The sequence below is a fragment of the Passer montanus genome, unplaced genomic scaffold (assembly GCF_014805655.1).
Source record: "Passer montanus isolate IOZ18808 unplaced genomic scaffold, ASM1480565v1 scaffold10, whole genome shotgun sequence".
Classification (NCBI taxonomy): Eukaryota; Metazoa; Chordata; class Aves; order Passeriformes; family Passeridae; genus Passer; species Passer montanus.
Window position 1 is genome coordinate 33,773,823 of NW_024356505.1, and position 25,160 is coordinate 33,798,982.

Sequence of the window (25,160 nt, forward strand, 5' to 3'; positions counted from 1 at the left end):
CAGCCTCCCACAAACAGGTCAATAGGAGAGCCCAGCCTGGCAAGTCAACTCCAAGAAAGCTCCTCCGTTCCTCAGTTTTGCCAGGGCCATTGCTGTTCATCTGGGTCTGGATCCTGTAATCTTCAAGGCCATCATCCTAGAGTGGTTTGGGTTGGAAGGGACTGTAGAGATCATCTAGTTCCAACCCCCAAAGCTGCAGCCCAAATGCATCTACAGCTCCCATCACACGAGCAAAGTTTCACCCATTCTGTCTGATTGACAGGAACCACTTTGGTCAAGAGATAATTTCTTGCTTCACTGTATGTGTAGTAACAGATCCTTCCCTCCATGGAAGGGAATCAGCTTCCTCCAGACACAGCTCCGTGACTGACCAGCTCCATAACTCACTTCAGAGGTTTCTGCACTCACGTTCAGAGCACATATTTTCAAATTCCACCATGACCCTTTGCTAAATCACTACCAAAGCAGAAGTGCCAAGGATGCAAATAACAAATGAAGCCATACAGATAAAGACATGGTAACAGCAGCTGAGGCCTTCCTGTGGGTGAGAAAAGCTGTCTGCACTGAGGATGAAATGAAAAGTACATCCTTGTGTTTAGCACTTCAGAAGTTTTCCTTGGGTGGAACACCTTTTGTCTCGGCCAGAAGCAGTGTCATCCCCTAGGAAACAGTCATCCTCTTGGAAATAAAGACATATTTAGATTACAGAGACTTCCAACAAAATAAAAAAAAAAAGAGAGAGGAAAAAAAGGAAAAAAGGCAAAATCACAATACAAAGCGTTAAGGTTAGAATGTGATGTCTGCTTTGAAAAAAGAGGATCAAATACTTAACAGGGCTAAGAGTATTCTGTCTGAAAGAAATGCCTCTACAAGAGATATAAAAGTAGTAAAAATAGCCAGTACTCACAAGAAACAGTAAAAAATTAGACTCTTTCTGGAAGAAGATCTAGCTGTACATTAGGTTAAAAAAAATAGAGCAGTCAAAGAGGATTTTTCCCTCCAGTGTGTATTTTTCTTGGCAGTTGTGCTCACTTGTGAATAGTGTTAAAGCACTTCAGTTTCCATTGTAAAAAATCGAGTCAGAGAAAACAAAAGTGGAAGGGACCTCAAAAGGTCATCTAGTCCATCTCATTTCCTAAAGGCACATTCAGCTATGCCAACACCATCTGGACAGATGTTCTGCTCCTTAAATGGGCTTTTCACACATCCATAAAGATTTGTTCAAAATTAAACCACATCAAACACCAATTCTCTAAGAGACAGCATGTAGCTACACTGTCCTAGGAGCACTTTAGAGAGAGAAATCATTTCAGGTTTCTGTTTCCCTTCTAATTTCCTGCTGTGGTGTCAGGAAACAGGTGCTAATTCACTGCCTATAAGCAGGAGAGAATGGCAGGGATGGGAAGAGATGTCCTGTTGTCCTGGCAGCAGCAACAGGCAGAGCAACCAAGGGTTCTCTGGTGGGAGAATTGCCACTGCTGGAAATGACAGTGTTGGTGTCTGTGCAGCCACAACTCCCAAACTTACCATTATCAGCACAAGTCATGAACCCACCAGAAATCAGATCCTAGAACAAGAAGGAACATCACCAGCTCAGAAATGGAACACATGAGATGATGTTGCTGGGACGCTTGGGAAGGAGATTCCAAGATGTACTAAGACTAAGCAAAAGATCAGGCAAATGCACTGTCATAGCTGTTCACTCTGGTACAACTGCAATTTATCTGAGTGTTGTTTCTGCTGACTTTAATTGAATTTTGGACCTTATGCAAACATGTACAGCATTTGTCCTTGTCCTTTAAGTATTATACTCGCCATTGCTCTTCACAGGGTTTGTGAAATAATTGGTTGAAATCATATGTGAGCAAAGGCATTTTGTAGAATGAAAACAACTAGATATGCGTGGAGCAGAAAAGTTATATGTTTCATCCAAGTTCATTTTTCCTAAGTGAAATTCATTAATTTTGGTTACAAATCTGCTTTCCATTTTGAGAGCTAGCCTGTGGCTTCTTTTATTTCTTTGGTCAGCCAAAGCAGTGAGAGGATCTCACACACACCCTTTGCAACTCATTCAAAGTCTTAAAGTTTGATGAGAGGAAGACCTCCTTGTCCACTTATTTTACAACTATTTAAAATTAGTAATGACTGTCTAAAATTTTAGAAAATATTCAGATGGACACCTGAAGAAGTATCTTAAAAAGGTTTCTTGAAGTATGACATTCAGGCGCTGTATAATGAGATTGCAGTATTCAATTATGCAAAGGTGTAGCTGTGGCTCAGCTCATGCACACACAGAGTGCTGCAGTCATGGCTGACAGAAGAGCAGGGCTGCAGTAGAATGTAATTTGTGGCAGTATTTATGTTTGTTGCAGAAAGACTGTGGTCTTTCCATTTCAGCAAACGATTTTCACTTAAATTCATGAGTTTTGTCACTTGAGGTTTGGACCTCTTCAGAGCATCTTGCCTTGCTGCAAACACTGTGAGCTGTACAAGTACTGAGCAAATATGTAATGGCAATTTTCAGCTGGTCACAGGTCAGTCACCATGCAGGAGCTCTCACCAAATTTTAATTTCTTCAGTGAGGACTTTTCTTCAGAACCAAATTTCAGCCCTCAGGCATTTTCTTCTCTATAAAGGCATTGTAACTTTCTACAACAAAGGAAATGTTTTTTGCCTGTGTTTGGGCAGAAGGTCACAGCCACAGTGGAGAAAATTTCTCCTTGTGTGCTATAAGCCCAAATTTTTTATTCAGATCTTTCTTCTCCAGCTCGTGTGTGTCTAATGTCTGCTTTAATGAGAAAGTAGCCCACAGGATGGTATTTCCCATCTGTAACATAGATAAAGCTCTATCTTTATGACACATTTGTTACTGCTATTGTTTTTGGTAGGACATAACCAAAGTCCTTTTAAGTCACTGTGAAGGCTTCAGTTCCTCCCCAGAGATCAGAATTCCCCATGAAGAAAAACGCCACAGGATAATTTTGTTGTGTTCCATTTTGATGAGGTTCATCCTTTCTAGAATTGTCATCTTTGGGAATATCTCCACACATCTTCCCCTTTTATTTTCGAGTCTCGCCTGAATGATGATCTTCCTAATACTTCCTTTCAGCAGAAAATCCTATTCCAACTCAATTCCTCTAGCAATAAGCAATGTTTCAAGGACAAGTTTTATTGTCGATTTGCACTTCTAGAGCATTATGGTGCTTTTTGTGTCACCACAATACTGTGGCTCATGTTGTCAAAATTTGTGTTTAGTAAAGTATAATAAGGAGAGAGTGTTTCTAGTGCATATTCCAGAGGTGGGAAGTTTGGATTTTATTTAGGAGATCATCACTTCACATTATTGCTGTCAAGATGAGTTAACTGAAGCATGATGTATACAGAAATTACTTTTTCAGTTAATAGAAGTAAGGAAAAATGGATATAAGTGCCGTATCACCAGTGAAAGATTTATTGCTCTGATGTTTAGGATCCATGTAAATACTGGAGTAGATTGAAGATGTGGTGCTCATGCACAGATCATAGATCTCAGAACTGCACAGGCTCCCTTATTTCAGACACTGTACTCAGTTTGAGGCTGTGTTATATTTCACTCTGTTGAGATTACAGTTTTTGTCAATACTGGGTACTAATGAATGATTTTTACATTTACATCATGGACTTTTCCAATACCTTGCACATTTACTGGTGAGGACAGAATCCCTAAAGATTAGGAGGTTCATTTCTTTCAGTCAAAAGTTTATCAGTACTTTGCATTTCCTGAGCTGCTTAGAAAAAGAAAAAAACAATTTCTAAATTAAAAAATAGAAAAGATTATGAACTTGCATTTGTTGTAGTGTTTTATCTGGTTCCCTAGTGCTTCCTTCCAGAACATCTGGGTTGAGGGAAAGCAACCTCAACTGACCTCATCTAAAACAAGTGTAGCTGGATTTCACACTCATTTTTCCATCAAGTGTCACTGACCATGCACCTCCACATTTGCATCGAGAGACTGTGGTTTCTGAATACATTTTACTGACATTGCATTTGCCAATAAACCCCTTGCTTCCTGTTAGTCCCCATAACCAGATATATTCAGATATAACCATATCTTCAGGACAACCCTACCTTCTTGGTTTATATGGAAACAGAACTATGGATGCATTTTAACCTCTTTCAAAATATTCTAATTTCACATAAAGTTTTATTAAAACAGTGTTTCAAAAAAGGAACTTCCTCTTTTTTTTTTTTTTTCATGTTCTTCCTGAGATTTTGCATTGGATTTGAGTCTCCAATGATCATATTTTCTACTTATGAAAGCAGAGTCCCATTACAGCTGAACTGATTTACTACAACTAAGAGTCTGTCCATAAAGCCAAATCAACCTTTAAATTAGGCTCAAAAGAAATACTACCAATTAAATTTAGTCTGTGACCTCTAACATAGTTTAACAAGCTCAACATATTACGGATTTCAGTAGGGGGAAAAAAATCAATTAAACTTTAAGAAAAAATAAAATCCCTAAAGTCTAAACCTTGACAAAAGTAGTTCAAAAATTCTGTCGCATCCAGCTGTTTCCATGGTTTCACATCCTGTGTTCCAGTTTTTAGGGTGCTATATAGGATATGAAAGTAGCTTGGGAAAAAACCTCCATGAGAAAAACCTTTTTTTCAGTTCTCTTATTTGTTTTGTTTCTGCTAGAGTTGGGGGGTTTGGTTTGATTGGGTTTTGGGTTGGTTTTTCTTTTTTCCCTCCCTTACTCCAAAAAAAATTTAAAAAATAAAAACCTGTATTTTAATTTGAATTTGAGCACTTCAAAGCCCTGAGAGATCATGGGACTATTCCTGCTGTAAGCAACAGCAAAAATCTCATTGCCTTTGGTGGGAGCTGGATTGGACCCTAAGAAAGAAACTGAGGGAAGAAATATCATCTTTCCTCAAACTCCCTTTCCCCCAGAAATAAGCTAACATAACCACCCTGATGCAATAAGTTTATTAAAAGCAAATAGTCATCTTGTGCTACAAATCCTTCTGAATACAGTGTTTTGACTAAATGACATTTAACAGTGTTGTAGCTTTAATGGTAAAGAAAACACTAGCAGCTCAGTACTTAAACCTCTGTCCCACAGTGAATATAATTTTCAATATCCTGTAAAAATTCTTTGAAGTGTTTGTATCCAGTCTGCCCCAATGGATTTACTCAGAATTAGTTAATAGTGAGAAAGCGTTGAACTAAATTTATCGGTTACTGTCTCTCATGATCGCATAAAAAATAAAATTAAAAGGAACCCTCTACAGAATACTTTGTCAGGCTTGGTAATGGCATCATCTCTGACAGTGAGGCAATAAAAGCATATTAGTGACCCCCTGATGAAACATGTTTGCAGGCAAAGTCAAAGAGATTGATCATTCTCTCTGGATAGTGGCATTTCCCTTCAATGCACCCTTACTGCTAGTCACAGAAGCATACTGATGGGCTGATGCATGGCAAGCAGGAAATGTATGAAAGGGGGTGCAATTGTCAAGCCCTGCTCATCTTCTCGAGGAAAAATCTTTTGTTTCTGTTCGCAGTCTGAACTCCCTTGTTGTGCAGCAGTGTTGTGTGAGAGCCAAAGGTCGTAGCTGAGGCTCCAGGTGTTGTGCTGGGCTCCACACCTGTTCACAGCCTGAACTCCCTTGTTGTACAGCAGTGTTGCCAGCACTGTGTGAGAGCCAAAGGTCGTAGCTGAGGCTCCAGGTGTTGTGCTGGGCTCCACACAGGTTTCATTTCTCCCAGATGTGTTTCCAATAGGTAAGAGTGACAAGAAGACTGGGAATAGAAGGGGGAACAGTTAAGGAGGAGACTCTCCCTCTCCCAAAGTCATAGCAAGGCCCAGAAAGAATCCCTCTTCTAGTGCCATGATACCATACTGGGCAATCTTTCCAGAGTGTTTCCAGTAGGTAAGAGTGACAAGAAGACTGGGAACAGAAACAGGAACAGTTAGGGAGGAGACTCTCCCAAGGTCTCCCAAGGCCCAGAATTAATCCCTCTTCTAGTGCCATGATACCATACTGGGCAATCTTTCCAGTAGCAGTCACTGCTGGGGTTTTCAGGTGTGATCTTTGGTATATACTCTATGTGTTCATACTCTTCTTGGGGTTTTCAGGTGTATACTCTATGGTATATACTGGTATATATGGTATGGTATATACTCTATGTGTTCATACTCTTCAAAATCGCAAGCTCTGGTGACACACATTGTTTCCTGCAGTTGCATCGTCTTGGGGAGTTCTTCTGATATGCTGAAATTTTTCTCACTTGTACGTATTTTTTATGGATGTCACTCCAGCTTCTGTATTTCTATTTCTTTCTCCAGTTTCTTCATTTATTATTTGGATGAAAATGGCAAATTTTGTTTTGCACACATGACAGTTCAAATACTATTTTAATAACTCACCTCTCAAACAATGGATTAGTGTGCTACTTGTTCAGAAACTGCCATGCTCTCATTCACTCCCATCCACATTTTCTGTAAAAGGAAGGAAAACCAAATTTATGCATTTCTGAACCACTTTTAGCCCTCATCTCCCATCTTAATAAGTCAAACATCACCTGGAGTGTGTCACAGTGCCTTTGAACATAACCCAAATTTTTTGTCTTTTCCCAGTCCCATTTCTGTCCTGTCCCCCATTAACCAGCCAGCATGACTGGCATGGCTGCAAGAGAGTGGTCTTAATTTAAATGTATTTCCCCAGTGTAGTTTTCACAAATTGCAATTGCTCAATGATTAGCCAGGTGGATCTCTTAGTGCCATAAAGCTCTCTTCCTTGATCTCTTGAGTCTTCCTTGATTTCTTGAGTCTTCCTCTTCCCTGATGGAGAAAGTATCAGCCATTCCATGTGGACCTGTGGAGTGGGGGAGCAGGGGAGGTGGGCAGCCCAAGCTGCATGCAGGACAGGGAAAGGTGTGGGCTCGGGGAGGCTGTCCTTGGAGCAGGATGGTGTGTGGATGGGCACTGGGAGCAGGACAGGATGATCTGTCTGCCAGAGCTTGGAAGGACTAGGGAGGAGTCAGGTCTCAAGGGTTACCTTTGGGATTTGGGGTGTATTTAAAGCTTTCTCTTTCTCTTAGCTTACTGATGGCATTAAAAGTCAAAATAATCACAGTTCGTGGTTACTCACTCCTGTGCCATCATCCCTATTTCGGCATTAAGGTCCAGCTAAATCATTGCTTGGCTGAAATAGATAAGATACTAAATATGAGCCACATAAATGCAGGTGAGAAGCAAAAACCTTAGAGGACTGATTAAGACAAGAGTCTTCCTTGATGTAAGGGGCTAAGGTTTTCCCATCTCAGCCAGGTCCCACGCACTTTGCTGCCTCCGAGTGCTCATCCCTAAGGTACAAAGGCCTTGTTCTAGCTAATCCAGAGACTGCATCTTTTCCTGCCAAGAGGCAGAAAGATCAACCAACCCCCTGTTTGTCACCTTTTCACTAAATTACTGAACATTACTGTAAGAGGGGTTGGTGGAGAACAAGATGAAGAGGATCCAGATGGTTCAACACATGGTGACCTGTCACATCAGCAGCACAGATTTATAAGAGCTGATCACCCTTGTCTTCTTGTTCAGTACAGTGTTTTGTTATTAAGATCTTTATTTTTGTGGCTTTCCACTGTCTGGAACTTGACTCTTTCTTTGACCCCATTTTTGACAGTGCTGATTACCTGTGACAATAATCATCTATGGCAAGAAGTTCTGTGCAACAGCAACTGACAGACACCAGAATAAGCCTTCAACAAAGAAAACAGGAACTTCTAAATGGACCTTGAACCTGAGTTAAGGCTGAACATCACATCAACCTTACTCCCAAAAAGATCCAGAATTACGCAGAGAACCGTATAAATATTTGTTTCAAGATGTGGCTTCCAAAACTCACAGTCTGGAAAGAAATAAAAGAAAAATTAATATTATTGAAAAACAGGTACACAAAGTTCTTCTCAGTGGGAAAAAAAAAGTGTATTAGAGGAACATAGAAGAATCTGCTGCCTTCTACTATTAACAGTCTTAAACCTCAAGAGGTGAAAACCTGCATAAGAGTGTCTGTGTAGTGGAGAATTTGGTTTGTATATCTTAATAAAGAGAATTAGAAAATATAGAAAACATAAGATGTAAAAGCATTTTTAAATTGGACTTTCCCAAAGGTTGTCATGAAGCTTTTGCTTTAACACTTTATTATTGCAGCAGAGTGTTGTGCTGTGGAAAGCATTTCATCATTTGCACTTCAAGAGGTTGTTGGCTCAGACAAGTGTCATTACCAAAGACAATTTTCACAATGCATTCAAGAGCTTCATTAACTGCCTGTCCGACAACAATATTGGCCTTGCTGTGTTCAGGTGCTGGAACACAGATCCATAGCTGGCTACAGTTTCGGGCAGAGGAGATGAATATCCATCTTTGTCCTGCAGATTTCTCTGAATTCATCACATTGTCTGCAAGACAGAGGTCAGTGTTCCTAGGTCTGTGTGGCAAGAACTTCCTAGTGCTGAATGCCTTTCCAGTTAAAAACAAAAACACACACAAAATTGCATCAGAACTGGAAAGTAAATTGATCATTTTGATAAGACTTCTTCAATCAGAAGAAAGCAACGGGAGACAAGATAAGGGCCAAGCTGTTTAAGGATTAATGTAACTCAATAAATCAGACCTTAAATTCTTTCCTCACCCCATACCTCAGAAAAAAATTACCAGAAATTACAGAAAGTTATTTGCTCTATTTAACTGACAGTGAATGTTATGTTTAGGGTTTGTGAGAAATAAGAAAAAAAATTAAACAAATACTAAGAGGAGAGCAATACAAGGGGGTTATATACCCAAATTCAACATCATTTTGAGGGCATTTGCATGCTATGGAATTTGTAACTGTGAAACAAATTAAACACTTTCTAAATACATGTTTAGCTTGGACTGTGGCAAGTCACTTAATCTTGTGTCTCAGATGGACTGCACATGGTAATAACAAATGAAGTCATGTGGGCTGGGCCCAGCAGGGAACTAAAACATCCAGACTTTCCTCTGGGAACTGTGAGCAGCAAAAAAAATAATAAAAAAAAAATATATATATATACATATATATAGGATTAGGGGACAGGTTTGAGTGAAAGGGAATGAGGACTGCTTTTAAAGGTTCATGAAAAAGAAAACTGTTTAAATGTTAAAAATTCAGTTCATTAAGTCAAATTGAGGTCCTAATTCAAGTTCCACAAGGCAGAAATTTATCGTCCTTAGTAAGACAAAGTGAACATCATGATTAATGAAGAATTGGCATTTTTTGCTGTTAGGCTGAAGAATACTGGTATGACAGTACTGAGGGGCTGAACCAGAGTGAGGAGAGTTTCTGAACCCATTTGCAATCCACCTTTCCCAGCATTACAGGTCTCTGTTGTGCTTTCCTGGAAACAGTGGTGCTGTTTGTTTCAGTGGTCTGGAAGCCAAGAACTCCCACTCTCCTGACTGCAAGGCCAGGATGTCAAAATGAAATCATGGAATCACAGAATTGTTAAGATTGGAAAAGACCTTTAAGATTATCAAGTCCAACTGTCAACCTAGCACCACAACCATATTCACCATTAAATCATGTCTTCAAGTGCCATACCCACACAATTTTTTCAATAATTCCAAGGATCATGGCTCCACCACTTCCCTGGACTGTATGTTTCAATGCTTGAAAAACATTCCTATAAAGAATTTTTTCCTAACATCTAATGTAAACCTCTCCCAGCACAACTTGAGGCTATTTCTTCTCATCCTGTCAAAAATTCAATCCCTTTTATCAGTTTGTCCTGAAACATAGTCAAGAAAATTCCTGAAAAGTATAAGTTGTATCTAAATAAAATCTTCATCAAAATAAATGGTAGTGTTCCAGCCAAACTCTTGTTTTCATATCATAACAGTTTTCTTGAAAAATACTCTGTAGAAAGAGTTGTCATTTCAACAAGTTTCCAAGCCCTATGTGAAATGAGATATTCCCAGCTCCATTCTTCTCCCACCTCGCCTAAAGTCTTGTTCTGGCAACAGCCAGCTCTCTATTCCAGCTCACTGCACAGCTGAAAGGCTTGCATTCAGTCTGCAAGAGGAATTTTCCTTCTAGTCCAAGGAGAATTGCTACTCCATTTAGGTTATAGATTATATATTTTGCTCAAATGTGAAGTCCAAAAATTATTTTCTTATTTTAAGGTACCATAAATATGTGAAAGGATTACATTAAATATAATTGTCCTGAATTTTATCATGCTATAGAAATAATACTTTGCACTTATTTATTCCCAGTACTCTGGGATCTTAAAAGATAGATAAGAAAGACTCTTTTGCTGATACTAGGAGAGTCAAAACACATTGGAAGAATTTCAGTTGGATAATTAGCCCTTCTGAGGACCTGAAACTCCCCCATGAGTCATTCACATTTTTGACAATTGACGCATAAAAAGCATGCCCAAGGCTGCACAACGAGTCCCCTGGTAGGGTACAGGACACACCTTAGGAGTTATTAGTCATTTATGCCATAGAAAAGGCTTCAAATTCTCCTACCTAGAAAGCATTAGATAGTTCATCACACTCATCCTTCTTGTGGTTTCAAGAAAGCTAAATTAGTCTCATATTTAGAAACCAGGAAATACAGAATCCACTTTGTTTTGATGCAAATAAATGCATTTAGGAAAAAATGTTGTAATGCTCAGTACCATTGATACCACCCAAATCCCATGAGTTTAGCAGACCAGCCCTCTTCTTTGTAGCTCTAATAGTAGCAGTTCCCTCTTTATTTAACCAGTTCTATTTAGAGCATGTCTTGCCTTTGACTCCATCTTTTGCTGTGAAGTCTGCAGTGTGATGGGGGCAGAGAATGGCAGCAGCACAGTTGATGACATAGGCAGAAAGCTGTGGCAGCTGATGTGACAGTACTAATCCACTAAAATGACACCAATTTAATGCCCTGTTTTTCACAGGGTATTACCAGAATAGCTTTTGCTACCATTTGTGAGCAAAAAAAGAACCCTGCTCAAAAAAACCTACAGGAACAGTACGTTCATGGCCTTTGCAAATCTATATAAGCCTGGTTTTGTTTTCTGGGGCTCAGGAATAAAAGTACCAGAGCTTTAGTCAGCTAAAGGTCATCTGTCAGCTAAAGGTGCTGGGCCTTAACTTTGCTGTCACACTGTCAGAGGTTGGCACTGGGGAGACTCGTGGTTGCAGGGCAGTACAGTATTTCAGCATTTTATGGCTCAGACTGGCTGAGACAATGGAATATTTCTTTCTAGACTTGATTTTCTCAGGGGATGCATTAGCAAGTGTCACCTGTACTAAACCCAACACTAAACCCAGCACTGTTAAGTCCTAGGGGACATCTCAGAAATGCTGGTTCTGGTCACAGTTAATGAAGGTAGGTCCCAGTGGTCACTCCAAGCTGCTTTGAGATAACATCAGGTAAAAATCACTCTGGGTAGCCAGGACAAATCTGGGCTGTTATCCATGTGCAATTGCATAGCAATGAACACTGAATGTGTCACCCAACTTTAGATATCATCCCCAGGAATCTCAAGAGATAGTGTCCCCTTAGTTTTGGGTGACAGCTCACCCAGAGCCCCCTCTGTGGTCAGTGAAAAGGAATAGACACTTCTCATGAAGAATTCATCCTATCTACTTTGACTCCTTTGAGAGGAGACGAATCATTCCCAGCTCTGGTTTGATATATTGACTGGTGAGTTGAGCCAGTGGAGCTCAAATCATCTGCATGGGATTATGCTGGGAATGAGGCAGGAAATACTTTAGTGCCCACAGTGACATTGGGGACTCAAGGTTGGGACACTGCATCTACCTCTGGGATTCAAAGCTATCCTTCTGGTCAAGAAGCTAATCAGGGATCTGCTCTTATTCTCACAGCAATGAACAGGAGGGTGTGGGTGCTCTCTGGTGTTGCAGTGGCCTCTCTGATGATCATGGATTTCCAGCACTGCTATCAGTTGTATCAGTGCCTGATAATTTGACTCCATTTGTTTTTGTGGGGACTTGAAATTTAGATCATCACCTGTAAAATTCTTCACACAACTGCACATATTACAGAATATACAAAGGACAGGAACACATCTATCTGTACACACAAATTGGTGGTTTTGTATCTCTGGTAAACAAAAGTTCACTTTAAAGGAGAAAAAAAGGAAACATGGAGAGATTTGGGAGGCAAGCAATGAATCTTGGATGCCCAACATGCGGTGTTAGAGTGCTAAATTCAGGGAAACCAGCTTGCATCTCCCAAGCATATGCTGCTGTAACAACAGCTACAGTACAGAGAGTTGTGCTTGGAGGCACTGTGGAGTGGCAACCCATAGGGCTCCATCTGTCCCATTCCAGGCAAGGAAAGCTTATCTTTCCACAGGAAAGCAAGCTGCAAACTGATCACAATCATCTGGGGCTGGGGTTTCCTTGCTGGTTTATATTTTTAAGAATGAGTGGCTAGATAACCCACTGTTTTGGATCAAATTATAAATGTTCACAGTTTGACTACAATGTTCACTTTCCAGCCATCAGCATCACGCAGGTACCGAAGTGCTGTTATGTCCTCTGTGGCATTATGAGAAAATCCTACACAGGCAATGTACTCTGGCTTTTTGGATCACTCTTTTAAAAATAATTTTAGAAAAATACAATTTACTCTGGAATAGTAGGTGGCAGAGAAATGCACTAGGTGACCTCTCGTGGTCCATCCATCCTGGTCTGTGATTATACAATAGTTAGAGTTCAGAGTTAAGGCTCCTCCGGTTTTTTTCTTGAAAAATCTCATGAGGCTCTGAATAAAAAATTATAGTGAATCAGAAAAGCAGAATTCATGCTCAGAATATAGCTGATATTTCTTATGTTCCTGTACCAGTACCCAGGTCATCACTTATGATAAACCTTCACAAGTTTTTTCTGACTCCTTTGCAGAACCTTGGTGTATTCTGCAATCATCAGTGACTTCCCAGCACCCTTTCCAGCACAAATCCAGGGTGCTGGTATCAAAAATAACAGAAAAATCAAAGATTCTATTCAATTTAATCCCAAAATAATAAGAATATACTTAAAATATTATTCATTTTCAGAGCTGTGGTATTGTTGCTTTAACTGCAAACACTATCTCTCTAACCAGGTCATCTGAATGTATAGAAACATGTTCTTCCTTATGGGATACAAGCAAGTGGGTGAAATTAAGGCACAAAGATAATAGCATACACCAGAGAAAGAGAACTAAGCTTTTGCTTCAAAAGCATTCTTCACAGAAGGATCTAGAGGGATTTGAAGTTTTCTCCTGGAAGTAGGTAAAAGTTAGAGCTTTCATTTGAGTTTCACTTTATATTTCCAGTTCATTTCAACCCACAGCTCAATGTGAAATTTTAGGATTTCAGAAAATGAGCAAAAACCTGAAGATGTGCATTAAAATGTCACATGCAGAAATATTCCAGTTGGGGCCTTAAGGCACAATTCATTTTAAAGCTACAATGGAGTTCTGCAGTTTGACCTTCAAAGACTTCTTTGAAATTCCAGCCTTAAGCATCCTGTCCAGTACTGGGTCTCCATGAGGCTGCAGGACTGACTTCTTCCTTTCCTACTGCAGATCTGTCTTATGTACATTGAAACTGGAGAAGGAATTGAGAGAAATGCTAAAATATCTGTCACCCCCCCATGTTTTCCAGTAAAAATACAAATGATATATAGGCATGAAGGAATTAATTTATTTTTTTTTTTGGGCTGTATCATGATACTGGTGACACTGAAAGAGTATTTGAGCATGACATCCAGCACCATGCTAAAATTCGTATCACTTTGAATATGGATGTAGAGATAAAAGGAAGGGAGAAAAAAAGTCTGTGGGGGAGTACCAGAGCTCAGCAGCAAGCAAAGAATACAAAGAGATTTGAAGAGTAATGTTTCATGTGTGTTGGGTTAAAGAACATAATGGCCTAGTTCTAAAAGCAAGAAGATCCTGTTCCAGCTCAGGATCTGGAGTAACCACCCCCAGGAATGGCTTGGGGCTGAGGAGCTGCAAGCTGGGTTGCTGCTGAGGAGGAAAAAGTGTCTTAAAGGCTCTTAGATCTTGGTACTCTTCCCACATTTTGGTTTTCTCAAGGCAGCAGACTTTTGCCTGAATAAACAGGAAGATTTCTTAGTCTTGGGCACATTCCTGTTTTTTTGGAATGTTCAGGTGTGTGAGAGGTCTCTGGGCCTTTAGCAAGCTGAAATTCAAAGAGAGGAGTGTTCTTTCTTACAGCTTAAAATTTCATGTGCTCCTATTGTTCCTGCAGAGAGACTGATGAAATTTTATACGTCAAAAAGAGGAAAGACTTTTCTTTCTTAATACAGAAGTCATATGATAATTTCCAATTTAAATTTTAAAAGAAACATCCAAAATATGTCCATAAACACAAAGACATATTTTAGTTTTATTTCTAACTATTTGGAAGGTGTTAGGAGCTAGGATATTTTTTATTTATGTTTACTCCCATCAGCTGAATTCAGAAATAGTTGGGATTTTATCTACAGGCTTGTTTTGATGCAAAAAGATGTAAAGCAAGTTAAAGCTTTCTACAGGAAGAGCTTCTGAGCTTGAAGAGGGAAGTTCTGGTCAAAACCAAATATGATAAAAGAGTACAGAAAGCAGAACACAAATCCTGCTGTGCTGCACTTGACAGATTTGTACCATGTCTGAATAGAGGCACAATCTACCCTGTGATGGCAACTGCTCCAGCAGAGCAGTGCCAGGCACTGGTTCCTTCTCCCATCCTCCCTCACTGCTAGTAAAGCTCCTGGTCCCATTTTACCCTAGACCTGTGCTTCCCTGTCTTCCCCATTTCCTACAAAAAACAGCATTGGAAACTCTTTGTCATTACTGGTTCCTTTATTCTTTCAAATTTGGGCTTTTTTTCCCCTTTTTTCCTGTTCCTCTGTTCAGACAGATAAAGTAGACCCAAGTCATCAGAGGTTTGGAAAAGGAGATTGGCACACCAAGGAAGGGTCTGGTCTACATCATTCCCACTGGCAACCCCACTCCAGCTCATAGCTTTTGAATTATTAGCTCATAGCTCATAATTATTCAGTGAACAAATATTAATTATTTCCCTCCTAATCAGAATCTAGTGTTGTAAATGGGAGTTGGAGTTAAAAAAGAGGGTTCAACACTTACCAAAAATGGAAAACCAACAATGTCCTCCTGTTTAGTTTAAAGTCACTAGAACAGATTTTTCCAGGTAGAAAATCACTACAGCCTCTACTACAAGCCTTAATATCTTTAGTTGAGCACAGTCCTGTTCACCTGTGAGACCAGCTCCTGTTTATAAACCTAAAACCTCTTGTTTGTGCAGTTACTTAATCACTGTGAAACAGCACATTACTGTTGTCACATAGTTATACTAAAAGGAATATTTAAAAGGAAACAGAGCTTAAGGGTATGCTAGGGTTTGGTGATCTGCCAAGCTGAAAATAGCATTTAACAGGCTTTTAATCTATTTCATAGGTTATTGTCCCCATGAGTGCTGTTATAGTCTACAGATAAGAAAAATGAGAACAAAGGGTTATTTTCACTTACAATTCAGCAGCTGCTGGTATTATTACTGTGTCATTGATAATCAAACAGAGGTACACTAATAATTGGATCCTTTAGAGTGCAGTATGCAGTAAATATTTGTTGTTTTGAAAATAAGCAGGCTGTAGAAATTAGACTGCTCTTTCTGTCAAAGTTAGCAGATTAAATGCTCACAGGGCCAAGCACCACCACGAGAGAAATGCCTGGCATTTGTGGAAGATTTTGTTGATCTTTGCAAGATTCCTCAGGTCTGTTTGCACCAGGGAGAAAAATAGATGTTTGAAGTAAAAAGGCAATTAAAATCAAAATTAAACACATGTTTTTGCTTTTGAATCCTAATTTGTAGATGGTACATAATATACTGTTTTATACCTTAGAGATAGGCAATTACCAAAATAACCCTCTACTTGCATCCGCTTGACTTGCTGTAATTACCAGAATACACAAGGTAAGAGAAGAAAATCTCTTCTATCTTTCTGCTCATCCCTCTTTTTCAGGATGGAGAGCAAGGGTTTCTTCACACACTGCAGAGGACAGGCAGAAGGACCACCAAGATGCTTTTCTCCATATTCAGCAGCACAGAGGAGCTGCTGGGGACTTTGTTTTGCTTTGTAAGGACAGGAGAAAGGAAAAGAAAATTTCCTTTTCTTGCAATTTTGCCTCTTCCACAGAAACAGTGATGGAGTGTAGGTTGGGATAGCAGAATGCCTTGTCCTTACTGTCTGACAGGACTTGTTCATGCTGCTTTTGAGTGCTGTACCCTGGAGAACCTGAAACAAGAGTGGAGCACACATGGTACAAACTTACAGGGCTGGACAGGCCTAAGCAGAGAAGAAGGGATGCTGAGAAGATGAGAAGTGTTTTATCTTTGTTGCACAGCAGGACACAAAGTGCATGACTGCATTTAACTTAATATTAGATGTCTGCAGTGCAGACTTCACCACTGGAGCTGTCTAGAGTCCATGAGAAGAATCTGGCACTTCTAGTGCCTATGGTGATTCTTTCTCATTCAGGAGAGGATGCAAAGAACAATCTCAGGGAACACAGATGCATTGCATTTATACTTAGGCCCTGTTTCTGTCCAGTAACAGTAAAGACAGAACAACAAGCTGAGATGAGTTTGTTCATTTTTGAAATGTCACCATTTTCTAGGAGACTTTGTCTCATTTTCAGATAGGTGTTAAGCACATATAAGCCTTTTTTTATTAGCAGTCAGTAGGATTTATGCTCTGAAAGGTACTACATACTTATAAAAATATTACCTAAGGTGACTTGCACTGGGCAAATGGTAAAACAGGCATAGCTGTGAGCCATAGCACAGTGCTTAAACAGTGCCTTTGTTCTCCAAGGGGAGCCACACTGACCCCGAGGCCAGCAAAATTGGTTAGAGCATGGTGCTAATAACACCAAGGTTGTGGGTTCAATCCCTCTCTGGGCTATTCACTTCAGAGTTAGATTTGATGATCCTTGAGGGTCCTTTTCAACTCAGAATATTCTGTGATCTGTGACTTCTGTGATCTGTGACTGTCCAAACAGTGTAATAGCAGAAAAGCCCAGCTCTCTCAATTTATGGGGTTTCTTTTAAACATCTTGAAATATTTAGGGGGCTCTTTCAAATTTGAAGATGATAATAATAAAATGTTTAAAAAATAATAATAATAAAAACAGGGTCTAGAAAGTCTTTCTGCTTTGCTCCAAGCTGCATGCAGTAGCCACTACAACTTTCCATGGACAGGGATTTTTTCCCCTCTTAATCACCCTTTGGTTTTGTAAGTGAGGAAGGCTCAGACAGTAATAAACTGAATCTGAGCTACACATCTGCTTTTTCAAGTAGTGTTTGGTGCAGGGGCAACACTGACAGATTTCATTACAGCCCTGTTGATGTATTAACACTGTCATCTGGGATGCAGCCTGGATGAGAGAGCCCTTGAGTGAAGCTGAGAGCTTCTGATACCAACGTGGCAAATGATTCAGTGCAGATCATTATACACATTGGCCTGTTATCTCCTCGGCGACGTGTGAGGCTGCGAGTGAGCTGTCTGCCTGCTTCATTATTTATTTTTCCTTAGCTCCAGGCTCTGCCAGTCAAGCAGCCTGGAGCAGAGCCGAGGAGCTGTTTTGGTTTGGGAGAAAGCAGTGTGAGATCATGGCACTGCCAGGGTCTCCACTCATGCTGGAGCACTCACCTTCTGCCTCTGCAGTGGAAGAGGTCAGGGATGCCACAGGACACCCCACTGGGAAGGGTGGATGGCTTGCCATCTGTGTTTCTCTGCCAAGGCTGGCTTTTACTGGGGCCATTAGTGGGCTCTGGAGTCCAGTGTTTTGGAGAGAAGATTGGCTGTGGTGATGCTGATCACCTATTGCATCCTGTATCTGAGCAAGTTTAATCTCTTTGGCAAGGATTAGGCCTTTCCCTGCTTCCTGCAGATAAGCACAATTATCTCTGCTTTGTAGATTGGGAAACTATAACAGGGAGATGGTCCTGTTATTTCCTCAGGCCATGTTTGAAGAGCAGTAGCAGAACCCAGAATAAAAAGAGAAATCCCACCTAGTTTTAGTTCCAGAATCCCAGCCACCCCAGGAGTGAGCCCTCCACCAGACTGGAGACTCTGGCACCTACAGGTGAATATTTATTTATGGGAAAACGTTTATTTATGGCAAGAACTGTGAGGGCAGGACATTAGAATCATTTCATGCAAATTGCTTGGACTGGAGCTGGTGCTCAGAGTGCTCAATTACCTCAATGCAGCACACTGAGGGCCACCCATTGGCTGGTGCCACCAGTGTCACCACTGCCCAGCACCTCCCCACGGGGACTGGAGCATGGGTCAGCCATCAAGCTCCTCAGCCTGTGCCATGCCCTCACCTCTTGGACCCTGGCATTCCCTGAAAAAACATCATCATCCTTAGTCCAGCCAGTCCCTTGGCTTGTGTAAACTGATAGTGCAGTCTTATTTAAGTGGAAATAGTCTGTGTGAGTCTAGCCAGGAGTCTGGTTTGTACCTCTCACAATAGGCTTTAGCTTTAAAAAGCCAGAGTTTTTCTGCTTGTCAAAAAAAGCAGACAAAAGCTCCGTCTCTGACAAGAGCTCTCTATAAGCTTCAGCAGCTGTTTCATTTCAACTTTGCCCATGAAGAAAGCTGTATTGTAGAGCAGGGTGGGGATAACTTGTGTCAAAAGCTTTTCAAAAGTTACTTTGAAAGCATATTTCATCTTCAAAATTTAAGTGGCTTATCCAACTTGTGGTAACTGGAATCAGCTTTCCTTATATTGATGCGGGGTGTCCCTCAGCTAGTCGTCAAAATTCAGCTGAGGCAGCAGTTTGGGGACAGCAGAAGAGCCAACACTGTTGAGAATGTGTGTGACATGCCACAGCCCTGTGAAGGGTGCACTGCATGCCCTCTCCTGTTGTCCCCGGAGGTCAAATCTGAGCCTGGACCTACAGCAGAAGGTGAGGTTGGTGGGCTTATCTCAGCCCCTGTGCTATCAGAGCACAAACTGCCAGGAGGTTTGGCAGCTTAGTTTGGGTGGGAGAAATAAGAAAATCCATGTCTGGCATCATAAGGGTGTTTCATCTGAGAATTCATAGTGAAACAGCCTGGAGACACCTGTACACATCCCACAGCATCCTGCCTGGCTGTACCTACTGCTACAAGCCCTTTATTGTGAGTGGGGTTAGTTTGCTTCCTAGGTGCTGTCTGCAATCCCTTTCTTTCCCAGCCAAACCCACCCAGATGCCAATGTGTGCTGGGTATGGGGGATTATTGATGAAAGCTGAGCAAGACACCACATGTGGCAAGCTAATTAGAGGGATCCCAAAACAGTGAATATCCATGAGCGTGGTAAAATTTCGGTGAATAGAGCCCAGGGGAGTAAATTCTCAAATCAAACGTGCAGCTTGCATTGGAAGTGGAGGACAAGCTGAGTAACTGAGCTCTGCACATCAAGTGGAAATCTCCTTCTGTACACATTAAGGCTGATTGTTTGCTGAAAACACCTCACAACTCACTCGATAAAAGCAGCAAATAATCATTGTTTGTGAAGAGGAGATGCAGAAATGTACATTTAACACTTTTCAACAACTCCTCTAATGCTGTTAGGGCATTTGTCTATTTTTACACCAATTTAAAAAATGCAGTCCCTGAAGGTCACTCTTTAGGAAAGGCCTTAATTAAGATTTCTGCCTGCAGCAAATTGTATGAAGTATAATACATCACGCTGTAGCAACCCAGATACAGATCATTGGCTACCTTGATCCAGTCATGTGGTATGAGCAAATATTACCATTTTCTTATCATCAAGGATCATTTTACAATGTGATTTAAAAAATTAGCAGTATCTAGATTTTCTTGAAATGTCCATGAAAAGATAGAAAAATGTCTGCAATTCAGGCTAAATAAAGCATTTCTGTTAGGCATTGAAGGTCAAATGGAGACATATACTTTACTGAAAGAAAAATGCAAATCTTCTTTGCATCATAAATATTAAAAACAATACTGTTTAAAAGGTCTAATTTATTTTTATTGAATTAATTTCCTTCCATCTGTTTTTCTGCTCTTTCCCTCTGGAGCTCCAAGGGCTATCCTTCCCAAACCAAGGACAAATCCTCTCTGCCTGCCAAGCCTGAAAGTTCAGTGTGGATGCATTTCCAATTCAGAACTTTTAAGCCCTTTTTTTCCAAACCACCCAAAGCTCTGCCTATGTTCAAAGGCAAAAGACTCAGTACCACATCCCTGAGTCCATCTCTTTAACCCCTTCCACTGTCACTGAAAACCTCCCCCCACAGCTCATTATGGGAGAGCCCCTACGCATTCCAGAGGCTGCATATAGACACAAATGCTCCTTCTTCAGGGACAGCTGCAAGATCATTTCCTTTCTACAACTGCCTCAAAACAAGGTTGTAGCAAGGTGGAGGTTCGTTTTTTGGGGTTTTTTTCCAGGTAACAGAATGAAAGGAAATTACCTCAAGTTTCATTAGGGGAGGTTCAGATTGGATATTAGAAAAAAAAATCTTTACAGAAAGAGTGGTTAAACATTGGAATGGGCTACCCAAAGGAAGGGGTGGAATCACCATCTCTGATAATGTTCAAAAATAATGTGGCTGTGGCACCCAGGGGCATGGTTTAGTGGTGACATGCAGCAGTGCCAAATTAACATTCGGATTCAATGATCTTTTCCACCTAAGCAATTCTCTGATTTTGTAATCAGTACCATAAGAGACACCCCTTTCAAGTTTTCAAACTTCCATTTCTATTCAGCAAATGATCTTCCATTTTTGCTTCTGTCCATGCACCATTATCCAAATAAATATTTTACTTTCTGCCTAGATAAGCTATCTTCATAGTGAAAAGGAGCCTATTTTGGATGGTTCTTACTTCCCAAGAATAAAGTATTTTCTGTTCTGATGTACTCAGGAATGCTCATAAGCTGCAAAAACATAAGTACTCAACATGTTTTTAATGATGGTACCTCAATCCTATTGCCAAGAGTGAGGAAGACAGAGATGCTTGTTAGTGGAAAGGGTGAGTGGTGTAATTAGACATGAACCAAACCCAGACATTGCTCTCAAGTGTCAAAATTGACTTATTGGGGACGCTTGAATTAGGGGCAGGGGACTAGGAAAAATCATATAACTACTGATCCTCTTTCCCCCACACCAACTACAAGGCAGATTCAAACCAAGCCCCTGTGGCAGGTTGATCGTGGAGCTTGTTTTCAGATGGAATTAGCTGTCAACAAGACAGGAGGATCGCTGTCTCCCCACTTTGAAACTGGCATCTTTCGAGGGGGAGGAGGAGTGAAATCAAAGCCCTCAGTAGCTGTGATGTTTCCCTCCACTCTCTCATGTTTGTTCTCAGCACTGCTAATGCCCCGCCCCACCCCAAAGCAGAAATTACCAAGGAAAAAAAAACGTTCTTGCAGATTTTCCTTCATATCCAGAAATATCCCTGAATAATAATTTTCATTTAAATCTTCTCATGAGTAGTCCCACATTACCATAGTAATACTTTTGCCCAAAGATTAGCATTTCCCAACTAGCTGTCTTTCCTCTTTCCTCTACTGCATGGCTGCAGTGTTTTGGAGTTTGTTTTCACTGTAACAGCTGCAATTACAAGGAGCTGGCTCTTGCAAGCACATTCCTGGTTCACGTCCTCAGAATGCTTCTAGAAAATGCATGGCAGTTTTTAGGGAGAGGCACCCATCTCTCACAGATCACACCTTTCCTGGGAAGACCTGGGATCACAAGTTGCCAGAGTTGGCCAAGGGTGCACCAGGAGCACAATGCTCTGGAAGGGCAGCACACACTGAATTTGTAAGGAGCTCACCAGCATGTCTTCCAAAACATCTGCTATTCTCAAAATGTCTGGAAAGGCAAGGAGGAAACTGCATCCATAGGGACAGTCACCTGCATGGGGCTATATCCCAAGTAAGAGCTTATCACTTCTCTGAATTGCAGAGAGATTACTGCTTACTCTGCATAATATAAGCACTTGAAAGGAAAAGGAAAATGGAAAAATAAATTCTTAGTCTTTAAAACTGAAACTTGTTCTAACATTTGGTTTTTTGGGTTTTTTTTTTATTTCTATTGGAGGAAGGCATTTCTCTTTAACAGCTGTCAAGTCAGTGAGGAATAATTTAGTGTTTTAGCCTTGTGCATCACAAGAGGCCAGTAATCAACCACTCCCAGAGTCCTGGTAGCATTTAATATTGAATCTTTTTAGGACATGACAGCAGAGGTGGCCTTGAGGATGTGGGTGTGGAAAATAGCAGTGGGTATTTAAAAGAGGCCTGTCTTTAACAAAAACAGAGAGTATTCTTCCTTTCCTGATAGGCAAAATGCTCCTGTGATACCAAGCAGTTAGAAACAGATGACAGTAGCATTTCAAAGCAGTCAGGAGTGCAGTAGCCTAACTACCTTCTTGTCTTTCTTTCGTTATTTAACTTCCCTGTCCATGTTGAGGGAGGGTTTTAGTAAATGTCATGCTGCCACAAAGATGAGTGATGGATAGATGGATAGATAGATAAATAGATAGGAAAGTCTTCATGTGAGAAAGAGACAGTTTACCTATGACTTTCTTGCATGTCACTTTTCAAGCAGATTTTCAAGGATTTTTTCTCCCCTTTGCAGCCGAGTGAGAGAAATATAGCCTGCACATGAGAGATAATATTGTCCTGGGAAATATCGAGTGGATTAATGTATTTCCACTGAAGCTAGCAGGAAATTGTGTTTCAGTTTGTGCTTATGTGCTTATTGTGAATACGTCATATTGAGAACAATTTGTTAAACAAGAAACATAGGGTGTTAAAAAAAATCAAAAGGGACAATAAACGGGAATGTCAGGTTCTATAATAGCCTTGATGTGTATCTGTATTGTCAATAACCCTGATGCCAACGCTGACTCCCTTCATTCTTGTTTTATAATGAAACAAAGAAGACTGTGGTTTTGCAAGTTATTTATGGTCCATCTCTAAGATTTCCTATACTTGTGGAACAAACTATTGATGGGACCTCAGACTTCCTATTGCAGCTGGCTGAGATGTTTCCATAGCCACCACCTGCCTCTGTGCAGGAACCTTCCTAGGATTTTGAAAGCTAATTCAACAGCAAGGAGGTTTGGCAGCATGCAATTAAAGCCTCTCCTACTTACAAAAGCAGACCTTGTCCTTTTGGTGTAATTTCTGTGTGTGCATATGGGTATATATATATGTATTACATATATATATATATGTATGTGTGTGTGGATATACATATATATGTATATATATATACACACATATATATACAGCCAAGGAACCAAAAGTAACTAAAGGGCAGAGGGTCTGGTTCTCCTCTTTTTCCTTTGAAAGCTGACTATTTTGCTTCAAACCACTGACAGCGGATCTGTATTGACACTTTGATCTCTCAGAGTGTTTATGCTGTGGTGTGTGTCAGTGTTGGGTAGTAGTTCCTCTCTGTAGGTGACACCTTTAAATGAGAGTTTTTCCTGCTACCGAAGTGTCTGATCCTGTTTCCATGGAAACCAAGGTCAGATTATAGGAGAAAGGTTTAGGGGATATTTTTTCTTTAATTACTTTAAAATCTCACCTTATTTTCATCTTTCTGCTGTCCATTTTTCACAGAAAAGAAAGTGAGTTTGTTCTATTCCTATATGTTATTTATGTAGAACCATCTCCACGTGGGTGTACAGAGACACACATGCCATAGTTTACATGTCATTTAACAGAGTGAACCTTAATTGAACTTCAGATTGAGTTTTCTCTTGCTTACATATGTGTCTTCAGCTTTAGAAGCATAATAAGAGATATGATTCAATGCAACATGAGCAGCACCAAGCTATAAGAGTGCTGTAGTTTTGACTGCTCAGCAGCAGAGACAAATTCCTCTGACACTGGAAGTAAAATAATTACTGCAGACCAGGGTTCTTGCACCACGCAGGGCAGTTGTTAGGATCACTTCCCAGCTGCATCATCAGTTAAGTTCAACCTTTGGTCATTCTTCCTTCATTCCTTCCTTCCATAGAAAAAAATTACATATTTCTAAGGGGCCAGAGAAAAATAAATTCTACCTGCTACTCAACAGTTTGAGGATATGGCATTGAGAAAGTGCCCTATGTCACCACTGGAAAATAGACTGGAAAACTTGTCACCACAAGAAATAAATTACTAGAGCTGATAGTGTATGAAATTTTATGTGTTTGTGACGAGCTCTGTCTCAGCTAATGCCAGGCATGGGGTCTGAAGAAGTTCTTTCTGCAGTGAAATGATAAGGGAGACAGACACTTCCAGAGGGAGTCAGCCCTGTCCTGAGCCAGAGGTATTCAAGGCAATTAGCTTAAACACTGACCTTTTAGGTGGATAAGGCTAGATAAAACAGTAGGGTAGGATTTCAAAAATAGACACTGAGCAGTACAGAAAAGAAATGGATAGACACGGCATGTGCACTGAAAAAATCCTTCTTACAAATATAGTTGTATTGGAACCAGTCCTAAATATGAGAGCTGGCCTTCACAAATGTAATGTCTCCCATTAGCTGGATTTCATATTTATCCCTCTCATATCCTTTTTTGACAAAATAAAAGTATTTTTACAGATCTATCCATACAATATATTTCTGTTTCCTGAATAACACAGCAAAATATCTTTTTCATTAAAAACATACCAACTGATTTTTTTGGAAGGGAAAAAAGAAAGTTTTTTCTCTGCTTTCATGGTGGTTGGCAGGAATTTTTATGGTCTGGCTTTTTATTTTATCCTGAAGCTCATATAGCTATCAAGGGCACACTCTACACTGCAGTCAGTGTATAAAAAAGCAATTAAATCCCTCCTGGGTGTCAAAAAGTAACCTGGCTGTCAGCACTGTATGTGCAGACAATCCCACATCAGTCGGTGATATCAGAGGTTGGATCAAGGGAACAAGGTAAGAGAAATGAATGTAAGAGGTTGACAGTTGAACCCCATGTAGGCTCCTTAAATTGTACCCAGCCAAGGGAATGGACATTTGGATAAAATTTTTGAGGGAGAGGATAGAGGCTCTGGGTGTTTTTACGTGCCTGGGATCCAGCTGGTGTGAGGCAAGAGAGACGAGTAGTGCTG

General features: G+C 40.4%; 1 protein-coding gene and 1 long non-coding RNA gene across 2 annotated transcripts in view; one reads left to right on the forward strand and one right to left on the reverse strand.

Moving 5' to 3' along the window:
- ADARB2 (adenosine deaminase RNA specific B2 (inactive)) overlaps nt 1-25,160 on the forward strand; it is a 305,822-nt gene that overhangs the window by 127,451 nt on the left and 153,211 nt on the right. The window lies entirely within an intron of this gene.
- On the reverse strand, nt 1,450-15,291 carry LOC120503969. Its single transcript, XR_005627897.1, has 3 exons — nt 15,168-15,291; nt 6,416-6,487; nt 1,450-1,567 (listed from the first exon to the last, which is right to left on the reverse strand). It is a non-coding gene; the product is annotated as an uncharacterized LOC120503969 (long non-coding RNA).